A 12,721-nucleotide genomic window follows, 5' to 3' on the forward strand; every position below is an offset into this window, starting at 1 on the left:
GAGTAGCTGAATGGATAAGAAAACAAGACTCCCACATATGCTGCCTTACCTACAAGAGACTCACTTCAGATTAAAAGACACACACAGACTAAAAGGAAGGAGGTGGAAAAAGATAATGACTTGATGGACCTACAGGGTATTGTGCTGAATGAAACAAGTCAAATTGAGAAAGACAAATGCCACATGATTTTACGTACATGTGGAATCTAAAGAACAAAGAAAACAACGACAACAAAAGAAACGGAAAAAACTCTCATAGATACAGAGAATATTTTGAGGGATACTTGATGGGAGGGGGTTTGTGGGCATGGGGAAAAAGGGCAATGGAATTTAGAAGTACAAATAGATAGTTATAAAATAGACATGGGAGTATAAAGTATAGCATAAGAAAATAGTTAATAATGTTGTAATAAATAAATAAGGAGAAACAGAGGTACTAGATTTAGTGGGGTGATCACTTTGTGAGTTATATAGATCTCTAATCACTATGCTGTACAACTGAAACTAATATATTATTGTATGCCAACTATAATCGAAAAAAAAACTCATTGAATTATACAATGTAAATATGAGCAACTGTCTATTATATTTCAATAATGTCAGAAAAATATTTATTCAAAAATATGAAAAAAGAATGGCAATAACTCTTAATGAATACTTCAAACGAAAAGGAATTAAATGTTCCAGTCAAAAGATAGGGTGGCTGAATGGATAAAAAAACAAGTTATTTACATATGCCACCTATAAGAGACTCACTTCAGATTAAAAAACACACAGATGGAAAGTAAAGGCATGGAAAAAGATACTTCATGAAAATTGAACTTGTAAAAAAAGCTGGAGTAGTAATATTTATACCAGACAAAATAGATTTTAAAACAAAGTCTGTAAAAAGAGACAAAGAAGGATCCAATGATTCCACTTCTGAGTATTTACCCAAAGAAACCTAAAACACTAATTAAAAAAGTTATAAGCATCCATATGTTCAGTACAGCAATATTTACAAAATTTTAAAAAATAAAATAATGCCATTTCCTAGATAATCATTCCAGTAGATAAGTTTGGCATCCTCTAAAATTGTGCTCAGTGACTGAGAATGGAACATTTTTCATGAGAATGTATGATCACACACTCACACTCAAATGATAAACCAGAGGACAAGTTTATATTGAATAGCAGACCTGAGATCTGCCAGAGGTATGATGCTAGTGAGATGCAGGGAATTTTTAAAAGTGCCAATAACTAGTTGGCAGTTACCTAGGTCTGGCTGGGTTCCCTGTGCTCTTGGAGTCATGCCGGAGCTGCACTATGGCCTCCTGTGCATGCTTGGGGTTCTGTGTGGCGGGGTCAGGGGTGCACACCAAAGCAGGGAACTGGGGACAATGAAGTCTATTTTCCTACAGACTCAAAGCTTATAAAATAAAAACAAGTGTCATAGGCCCAGCTCTTCACCAGAAGTTATGATGATGGCCTGTGCTTTGAATATGTGATGTTCTATAATCATGTTGAGAAAAGGATAGTTTGCTTGTTTCAAGGAGGCACCTGCAAGGAGTACCTGGATTCCTTCACGGAGGTGCCAACGTAGCCATGATTGCTGCTATTGTTAGTATGTCTGTGATTATAGTTGGGGGAATTGTCATGACTGCCAATCTCAACATCAATTAAAAAGACCTATCCCCCTTTGTTCTGTTGTTGTGATAAATAGCCAACTTGATAAAATCGAAGGAAGGAAAGTATTTGTTTGCTGTAATATTTAACGTATTAATGAGAAAACCCTACAATCAGAGGCAACAGACTTATTTACAAAGCTGGATCCTGAAAAACATTTGACATGAAAAAGCTTCTGGTGAATCCCACACCACTATGTGTAAGGTGCTCCTTCCTCCAAAAGAAGCTCTGGTCCTCAGTTCTGCTTTGCTCACCCACTGTTGACCCCTCCCCCCATAGAGTGCAGCCTGCTAACGCTGCCTTCCTTGACAGTCTTCTGAACACAATTCTGGGAGCTCTGTTTCCACCTCATAAATTTTTAACACGGAGACACCTCCTGTGAGAGTGTCAGCAATTCTTGGTGTCTCCTTAGTATAAGTGTCTAGTTTTCCAATTTGAATGGGCTCCTTAAGGTGATATCTGCTCCACTGCAGGCTAGAGAAAAAAATTCATATTGAAACTTTTACTGCAAACTTGGAAACTCCAGAACACCAAAGGAAGAAATAAATATGTGGGTGCATATATGCATGTGTGTATGTGTACATGCATGCATGCATGATAAATTACAAAGCTAGCTTTGTTGTATCTACAGCAGGAAAAACAGCTAGTTCCTGTAGGAATAGAAACCTCAAATCGGTTGTCTTGAAGTCTAGTGATTCAAGCACTGTGCCATTTTTAACATAGGCTGTATAGTTGTGTTTTACCAACAATAGTTTATCATCACTGGAAGGAGCCTGTCTTTGTTTCTTATGTCTTAATTGACCCAGGCTGCTATAACAAAATATCACAGACTGGATTTCTTATAAACAAAAAATTTATTGGTAATGATTCTGGAGGCTGGTAAGTCCAAGGTCAAAGTGCCAGAATGGTCACCTTGTGGTGAGGAGTTGCTTCCAGGTTCATAGCTGGCACCTTCTCACCGTGTCCTCATATGGAGGAAGGGGCTAGAGATTTCTTTGGAGACTCTTTTATAAGGACACTAATCTCATTCATGAGGGCTCTACCCTCATTACTTAAGCACCTCCCAAACACTCAACTTACTGGTGCCATCACATTGGGCATTAAGGTTTAAACATGTGAATATTGAGGAGGCATGTTCAGACCATGGCACTAGGCCTGCCATAACAAAGTACCACATATTGGGTGGCTTCAAACAACAGAAACTCATGTCTCATAGTTCTGAAAACTGGAAGTCCAAAATCAAGGTGTCAGCAAGGCCATGCTCCCTCTGAAGGAATTAAGGAAGGAACTGTTTTGTGTCTCTCTCCTAGCTTCTGGTAGCCTCAGGCATTCCTTGGCTTGTAGATACAGGCATATCTCATTTTATTGTGTCTCACAGATACTGAGTTTTTTACTAATTGAAGGTTTGTGGCAATCCTTTGTCAAGCAAGTCTTATTAGCACAATTTTTTTTCCAACATCATTTGCTCACTTTGTGCCCCTGTGTCACATTTTGGTAATTCTCACAATCTATGAAACTTTCATTGCTATTATATTTGTTATGATAATCTGCGATCCATAAGCTTTGATGTTACTATTGTAATTGTTTTAGGGTGCTATGAACCTTGCCCGTATAAGATGAACTTAATCAATTAATCAATAAATCTGTGTTCTGACTGCTCCAAGAAAAGTGCCAGTAGAAACTTTCATAAAGAATGCTTTTGGAGCAGAAATGAAAAGATACTTCCTGGCAAAAGCATTGGACAGAACATTAACCAAATGGTTGAGTCACACACTGGAAATTCCAGCTGCAGTTTTGAATCAAAAGGCAGCTTTCTGGTGCACAAACCAAAAAAATGTTGAGAAAAAGGTCTTTTCTGTCATATCCAGTGCCAACTTCAATCAGTAGTAACGTAACAATAAGACATGGAATCATAGGTAGAAGTTTAGGTTGTCACTAAGTGAGCACCCCAAGGTCCTTATAGTCACATTATATAAATAGAATGCTAAAATGCTGAAAACTGGTGATAGGGAAGAGAGTGAAGACCTAGATTTACTTATTTGATTTGAATAGTCTATACTAACAGAGATGACAGAGGTTTACACGACTGCATGAGGGAATCAACACATGAAACTTCCTGTTGTAAGAAGTATGACTTCAATGTATGTTTTTGCCTTGGAAGGGCTTTGAAGGCTAGTGCAGTACAAAAAGTAGGTATCTTTATTCAAGCTTTGTCCAGTATGGTTAGAGATTATTATATTGCTCTTATACTGAACTCAGATACTTTGGTCTCTCTAATTTAGCAACACTTCATAGTTGCATAGCTCACTCTGAATTAAGGACAATTTTTTTTCTCTCTAAAGAGCCAGATAGTAAATATTTTAGGCTTTGTGGGACACATGCTGTCTGATTGCATAGTTTTCTTTGTTTCTATTTTTTTTTTAACAACCCTTAAAAATATAAAAAACATTCTTAATTCAAGGGTCATACCAAAACAGGACACTGGCTGGCTTTGGATCACAAGCCATACTTTACCATCCCCTTGCTAAATCATTGAAAAAAGTAAATGTGCGGTTAAGACATGTACAATGAGGTATTCACATGCATATGCTTTCACATATGAGTTATGTACTTAGAATTGTTTGTTCTCTTCCCCACTAGAAAAATAATTTCTTCCTCCGCAGAGACTTCACTATTATTTTTTTTTACAGTTTTCCAAAACATCAAGAAATGAACTCTACATACAGTAGATCTCAATAAATATGGACTGACAGACTATTATAAAGATAATAACTTATGTTAAAAGACCATGGCCAGGGAAAATCTCAGTTTTCCTTTTTCAATAGAAAAAATGACAATTTTTCTTTCTATCTAACATCTAGGAATTTGTGTCATTTAACGTGCAAGTACCTGGTAATGCTTTTATCATCAAGATAATCAACATTTTCAACATTTTTTTCGAAACATTTTATATACATTACCCCATATTAGTACTGACATCAGAAATACTGTGCATTTCCACAGATAGTAATATTTTCACATTAAGAAAAAACTAGTAAATAGATTTCAGAAGCTCTAGATTTCTTGATGTGAAAAACTAGCTAGACTAACAGCTCGAAATCTACCATTTATACACAAAATCTACTATCACAATAAAGAATTAACAAAGCAAAGAAATATAAACGAGGTTTTTTTTTAGCATTAGTATCTAGGTGTCTAATTTGATTAAGGAAAAGGCATGAAGATTTCAGAGGTGGAAATATACATATATGTGAACTAGAGTCTCACTAATCTTCCCGCTTTTATTGAGTCATATCTTGACTGCAGAATCTGCTTGGGCTTTTCTGCTTCTGGGCTTGCTTTATTTATTTATTTATTTGTTTGTTTGTTTGTTTGTTTGTTTGTTTGTTTGTTATCACTGCATTGACGGGCCATGTATTCTCATCATGCATTTTTAAAAACTACTGCTGAGGCATTTTCACATTCAGTACTATAATAAACATTTTATTATTGAACTCCAGTATGTTCTCCTTTCCTCTAAAGATACCTGAAGTTATGTATCACTGAGAATAAAAATACAGTCTTTTTGTTTCAGAAAGTTTTTATTTATTATAGTTCAAAATGCCAGCATTATGAGATAAGCTATCATATAAGATGTTGACAACAAAAGTCAATATGTAAAGTTTGTGCTCCACAATTTTTTGTGCTATATTCACAGTTGGAGCATGCAGTTATCATACACTTTCCTTCAAATCACCACCTCATTCCACTTATGGTTTCAAAAGCAATTTTCAAGGTTGAGAAATGAAAGGGAGGAAACGCAGTGAATTGGCAGTTCTGTCCCATTATCATTGTCATTTTATCCTAGCTCTTGGTCTTGTTCTGGCGCTAACTTCACCAATGCATCTTTCTACTCAGTTAAACATTGCAGTAACTTATCCATCTCTTTTTCCCTCTTATTCTCCCCAAAGGTACATGAGAATTATGTTTGTAATATATATTTATAACCCCTTTAACAAACTAAAAGTTCTCAATTGCTTCCCAAATTGCACCTAAACACCTGTTCCATGATTTCAATGTCTTTCACAATTTGATGCTTCTTATTAGTTAAGTTTTGATATTTCTATAAATAAACTTGATAAATCTTTAGAGCTTCTAGGTAAAGTTTATTTCCAGAGAGTAGTCTCACTATTAACTGCTGATAAGGGTTATACGTGAGTTCAGAATTTATTAGGGGACTTAAAACAAACAAAAGATATTTCCCCCCATAGAGTCTCCCATTTAGTACTTACCAGGCATATTTTGGATAAACATCTAGGAGATCATTATTTCTTTTGTCTCTCCTTCTTTTCCTTTGTAAATGTGGCCTCATCCAAGGCCCTGAGTACATCTTAGGAATTGTGATCTTAGATTCTTCAGAGTGAAATATCTACAAATCATATATTTTTCTCACCATGATGAACAACAATCATAGCTTCATTTTAATGTGCTTTATTCTAACCAAGTCTCTTTTTTTTTCTGTCTAACCAGTAAAGAGTGAAAAACAATTTGTCACATTTAGCCCAAAATAATCTTTTCACCTTATTTGTATAGTCACCTCACAGACACACAAAAGTTCCAGGTCTTCATTTACTATCTTGGCTCATGTTTTTCTTTCCCAGAATCCCTCTTCTCCTGCACTTATTCCGATCTTTCAGAGCTTGGCTCAGCATCTACCCCCACGGAATCTTCTGTTCCAGTGATCTATCATTGCATAACAACCCACTTCAAACTTAGTAGCATCAGGCAACATTATGCTTGAAATTTTATGGGTCAGAAATTGGGGCAGGGACCACCAGCGATAAATAGTTTTTGTTCCATAGTGACTGGGGTCTTAGCCAGGTGTTTTGAATGAATAGAGATGTCTGAGATGGCTCAATTTGAGTCCTATGTCTGAGGTCTCTGTTCTGGGTGCTGGCTGTGTACCTTATTCTCCATATCACATCTGCTGGAGCTGAAATGTCTAAGAGGGCATCTCACTCACATGTCTGGTGTCTGCCCTGGGATAGCTGGAATGCTGATACATCTTTCCATGTAGCCTTTCCATGTGGTCAGTTTGGTGTCCCTCACCATGTGGAAATCTCAGGATACTCAGACTTCTTCATGATGGCTAGCTTCCCCCAGAGCATTAAAAGCATAGAAAGGCAAGCACAATAGCGGTAGAAGGTATTTCCAATACATATAACTGACAAAGGTTCTTATCTTGAATGTATATTAAAAACAAAATATATTTTAAAATAAAGCATTAAGAAAAAGAAAGACAACCCAATAGAAAAATGAGTAAGATAATTAAACAGATACTTCACTAAAAAGGATTACATAATGGCCAATAAACAATATGAAGAGGTTAAGCTTCATTAATCACCAGGGGAAGACAATGGGAACACAATATGATATCACTAATCTTCCACCAGGATGGCTGAAATGAAAGCACCAAGAGAAGACGAGGATGTGCAGAAGCTGGAACTCTCATGTACTGCTAGGGATAAACTGCACAAGCTCTGTGGAAAACAGTCTGGCATTATCTACAAAAGTTGAGGATGCACATTCCCTATGACCCAGCAATTCAACTCCTTGAAAATAAATAAAGCACAGCTACATATCCCAATGTAGATGACTCTCACAAACATAATGCTGAGCGTGAAACAATATATGCTGTATAATTCCATTTAAATACAATTGAAAAAAGTTTTCAGAATTATGCTATCACGTTTAAGAATTTATGAGTAGACTGAAAAACTTTAACAAAATACAAAAAAAGCAATTACCATACAAATCAGGATAATAGTTACCTTTGGGGTAAAGAAGGATAGTCATATGGAGGAAAAATGAGGGTGACTACTGGGGTTCAGCAATATTCAGTTTCTTGAACCAGATGGTAGTTACATGGATGTTTGTTCTGTGATAAGTCATTGAGAAGTACATATTTGTTTAGTTACATGGGTGTTTGTTCTGTGATAAGTCATTGAGAAGTATATATTTGTTTTGTGTAGTTTCCAGTAAGTATGCTATTTTCATTCATTACCAAAAAAAAGATTTAAATAGAATTAAAAATTATCTTTCGTTTTTTTCATATACTGTTTTTGTCTAGATATTGTGCCACTTCCTTATATTTTATTTTATTTTATTATTTTATTTTATTTTATTTTATTTTATTTTATTTTAGTCTTATGAGTGTGGTCTTTCTGGCCAGCTAATTGCAAAGGGTTTCTGTGGGTGGAGAGGGAATAGATAGCATTATAGTTTAGCTGATTTTCACTCTGTAGTCACTCTTATCAGTTGCTATAAAGCCAGGTTGCATCTTGAAAACATATCTTGTTCTTGTGATTCTCCATGTGGCCTCAACTTCCTGGTTTCTATGAACTAGCTGAAAGTGGCAAGTAGCAGGGCCTGGGGAGGGGACAGGGAGTAGAATCCTGGACCTCCCTTATCCTGCATTCTATTTAATACTAAAAAGTAGCTTTTGCCTCTCAGCATGTGTTCCTCACGCCTCAATTAGTGTATTTTTATCTGTGATTTCTGAGAGCTGCTGTATATGCAGCCACACTCATATCAGAACATATATCTTAGACACAAAAAATAGATCTGGTGGTAGATTTCATCTTAGCCATTCATACCTGAAGCATGTGAAATCCTTTTAACAAGTCTTTCCTCAACCACTGAAAAGGCAATTCTTCTGTCACAGAGAGAAATTATAACTTACTTTGATAAATTTCCATATAAGACAAAATGCAACATATCTAACATCAACTAGTTGTGAGCATTATAACAACCAACCAAGCAAATGTCCTTTTTTTCCTCCCTTACCTTACATTTTCTTCTGGCTTCTTATTGAAAAGAAGCTAAACTGATACACAGAAAAATTATTTTTAGAATATTTGATTTTTTTCAGAGAAAAACATGTTCTTAAATCCAGATGTTAGTAAAATATTGGGCATTTAAAAGGAGGAGAACTGCATATTAAGATTATTAAGATTTTGCTCTGTTCGGAAATTCTCTGGTTACACATTATTGCCTATTTAGTCTGTGTTTCAAGGTGTATCCTAAAATAGAAAGAACTTTCAATGTAAATGTTGGACTGGTGGACCATCCCATCCCTTTGATGAAAAGACTTCAGAGTGTAATGAGAAGAAGCTATTAGAGATGACTACTTCTTCGTCAGAATATTTCCTAGAACCAATGTTTTGTGAGAGAATGAACGCCTACACACTGGACTGAGTGGTAGTTTCTTTACCAGTGAAGCTGTGATGCTTCCACAAATGGCTTCAGCGATAGTTTCTTTTGAATCTGCCTGTTTGTAATAATTTTAACCAGTTCTACCACATGAGGTGATTAAGATACGGTTCTTGTCCCTACTGTTATATGAACATGGCCTATATATGAGATTACAGACTTAAGAGTATGGGCTCTGAATGTAGAGCAACTGGGTTTAAATCCCAACTCCATCATTGACTAGCTGTGTGGTAGATGGTAAGTTACTTTATCTCTGAACTTCAGTTTCCTCATCTATAAACTGAAGGAAAAAATCCCTATTTTATGGGTTGTTGAGAGTATTTAAAATAACTATGCATATATGTATCTTTTACCATGGTGTCTCACATATATTTTTACCACAATGTCTCACACATAGTATGTGCTCAATAAATATTGACTCTTGTTATTTTTCCTAATATAGTTATTATTACAAGAAATTGGTTTATTGTGATAATCAGGCCTGGATAACATGGTAATGCTAAAAAATAACACCAACTTAAGCCAACATGGGTTGCTGGGCTAGAAGAGGGTCAAATTCTATGAAGGGTCTGAGATTTTACCCTACTTGTAGGCTAACAAGTTTCTTGCCATAGTTTCTTGGATGTAGGCAGAAGACATGAGTTTCCTGAATCAGAGAAAAAGGATGTCATCACTTGCAGCACAGCAGGCAACATAAGCATCATATTCATGTCAGTTCCTCCTACTTTCCCCAAGTCTCCTGAGGGCAATGTGGAGCACCAGTAGATACTATGCTTGCAGTGGCTTTGCATTACAGGAGGAACCCTGTGCTTAAAAACCCCCAATCTTAAAGTAGGTTTTTAGCAAATCTACCCGACCTTTTTCATGGAGGAACACATTATCTTTATTAGTCTTAAAGCAAACAAATCTTCCTTCTTCTCCAGAGAAAGATATCATCTCTATTGTCCAAGACTGATGGCTATACAAACATCCTTGAGAAGAGAGTCCAGACAAAAGTGGCCAATGCCTCTATTCAGAGGATGTATAGAAACATGAGGGAAATATGAATTGTCTTTTAAAAAGAGAAACACAGAGTGGGTTTGGGGAGAAAATAGATGAAGAGGAGAGGACAAATAGGATCGTATAGAATGAAGTTTTTTCTTTGATATTGTTTTTAACTTTATATTGATGTATAATATACACACAGGAAAAGGCATGTGTAATAATGATGCAATTCAATCAACTCTCAAAACAGCACCCAGATCACTCCCTTGTGCTCTCTTCCAGTCACTAACCACTAACCACAGTAGTGGTAACCAAGGGTAACCACTATTGAAGGGTAACCACTAATCATGGATTAGTTTTACCTGTTTTTAAACTTAATTTAAATGGAACCATAGAATGTATATACTCTTTTGTGACTGGTTCCCTTTGTGATATTTTTTACTCAACATTATTGTGGTGAGATTTATTTATACTATTACATGTCTTTTCCATTGTTTATTTTAATTGTTGTGTTATATTTCATTATATGACAATACTACATTTATCCATTCCACTGTTGATTATTACAAATATTGCTGCTATGAACATTGTAGTACATATCTATTGGTGAAGACATATTTGTTTTCCTGTTGGGTATATACCTATGAGGAAAACTTCTGGGCCTGAAAATCAATTTTGAAAGTGTTAAAATGTGCTAATGGCAAGCCTTGCTTTAAAATAATTTCTCCTGTATTTTTTTATTTGCCTCCAAAGAGTACATCTGCAGCAGCTTGAAACAACAAGCCATTCTATGTCCATGATTAAAATAAAAGAGTTTTTAGAAGCCAATCTAAATTAGACAGTCTCTTGAGTCTACATATGAAGTTTTAATTAAAATACATTCACATTAAGACTCCATCACTTTAGTGCTGCTACTCGCTATTGCTGAAAAACAAGCAAGGAGGTAAAGATAGATTTGAGGCATTTACAGCACACATACCCCAAAGTAGACTAGACAAAATAGAAATAAAAGATAATATGGAAAGAAAATAGCTGTGACAGAAAGTCCTAGTCATACTAGAAGAGAAACTTAAGAAGAAATCGGTATGAATATATTCCATATATTTGGACTACTGAATTGGCTATGTAAGCAAATAAAATGGTATGAAAATACTTAGTTTACTGGTCAGGTTCACTGAGCCAAAGGAATATAGCAGGTAAAAGCATTAATCCACAAAAGCAACCCTCCCCGTCCCCCATCCCCCCAAATAAGATCCCATATGCCGGAATATAGACAAATCAGGTAGCTTAAGAGTTGGAGCCAGATCCAGCACTGCACAGAGATGTGAAAGGCAGATGAGAAAGACATAAAAGGTAGAAACCAGGCCAGGTCTCTAAGGAGATCTTTTCAAAAAAACATAAACCACACACATTATTTTATAAGACAAATACAGAAGACTAGAATTAGAGGCAGAAAAGTATGCCACTTGCAAAAGAGGCTGAAAAGTTCTAGGAAGGCATTCTATAGTTATATCAGCTATTGGGAAAATCAAGTCTCTCTCTCTGGAAAAGGCTAAGGAAAGAAACAGATAAGGGTTCATTAAATATCCAGAGCAAAATGGATCATACTGATAGAATTGACTGAGGAATACAAGGAATCCATCTATTCGGCTGTTTCTTTTTTTAAGTTTTAATGTTTCCTCACTGCCTCACCATATTTTTTTTCTCTTTTGAAAGGTGTTGGGAGATAATGAGCATTCTTGTCTCATTCTTACTGATAAAGAGAATGCTGTTCAAGTTTTCCTGTTAACTATGATGTTTACTATAGGTTTCTGGCACGTACTTGTTCTCGAGTTAAGAAATTTACATTATTAGAATTAAGAGTTTTTATTAGGGAATGTTTGTCAAAATAATTTAACATCCAATAGAAGTCATAGGATTTTATCTCTATTCTGTTATTGTGATTAATTATATTAATATACAGTAGATTTTATTATGACTCATCTTTGCATTCCTGGAATGGATCTTTGGATCTAATATTCTTTGACTCTAGTATTTTTTTTTTTTGCTAAAATTTTATTTAGGACTTCTACATTTACTTTTGTAAGTGAAATTGGCTTATAAGTTCTTATAAGACTTGGATATCAGGGTTATGCTAGCTTGGTAGAATATATTAGCAAGCTTCCATCATTTTTTATGTTCTAAAAATTTTAAGTGGAAAAGAAATTTTCTGTTCTTGATGAGATTGGTAGAACTGACCCATGAATCTGATTAGGTCTTTTACTTTAGAAGGCTGAATATTTATATTACTTTTTAAATATTTTATAGGTATTTATCCATCCAGTCTATCTTTGCCTTCTTCAGTCAGACTTGGCAATTTACATTTTTTTTTTCTAGGAAGTCATTCATTTTATCTGAAAGGAGAAGGAAGTTTAGCTGAGGCTAAAACACTTCAGAGTGTTTTCCTCCTTGAGTAAATTGGGAATTGACATTCATTTTCTTTCTCCCCCTCACATTTTTCTTTGGTCTGTTTTTGAGGTCCAGAAGCATGCCAGATTCTGTTCTGCTTCCTTCTCCAGCCACAATTCACTCAGTAATCCTCTCCTCAACTTTTTGGGATCATAATTTACTTTTCTTGTTCCTCTATCAGTCATTGTCTTCTAGTCTCTATATTCCAGTCTCTATTCTTCTACATTTTGGACTACTTTTGCCATTTTTTTTCTTCTCCAGCACTGAAAACTAGTGCTTCTCAAACTTTAAAGTGCATACAATCACCTGAGGATTTTGTTGATATGCAGGTTCTGATTTAGAGGAGCTGGGGTGGACATGAGATTCTGTGTTT

The 12,721-nt window shown here is 35.5% G+C and overlaps 1 pseudogene; it reads left to right on the top strand.

Annotated features, from left to right (window-relative positions):
* Positions 1-123: 123 nt before the first annotated feature.
* On the top strand, positions 124-1,832 carry LOC105304723 (annotated as a pseudogene).
* The last annotated feature ends 10,889 nt before the right edge of the window (positions 1,833-12,721 follow it).

This window comes from Pteropus vampyrus, unplaced genomic scaffold (assembly GCF_000151845.1).
Source record: "Pteropus vampyrus isolate Shadow unplaced genomic scaffold, Pvam_2.0 Scaffold351, whole genome shotgun sequence".
Lineage (NCBI taxonomy): Eukaryota > Metazoa > Chordata > Mammalia > Chiroptera > Pteropodidae > Pteropus > Pteropus vampyrus.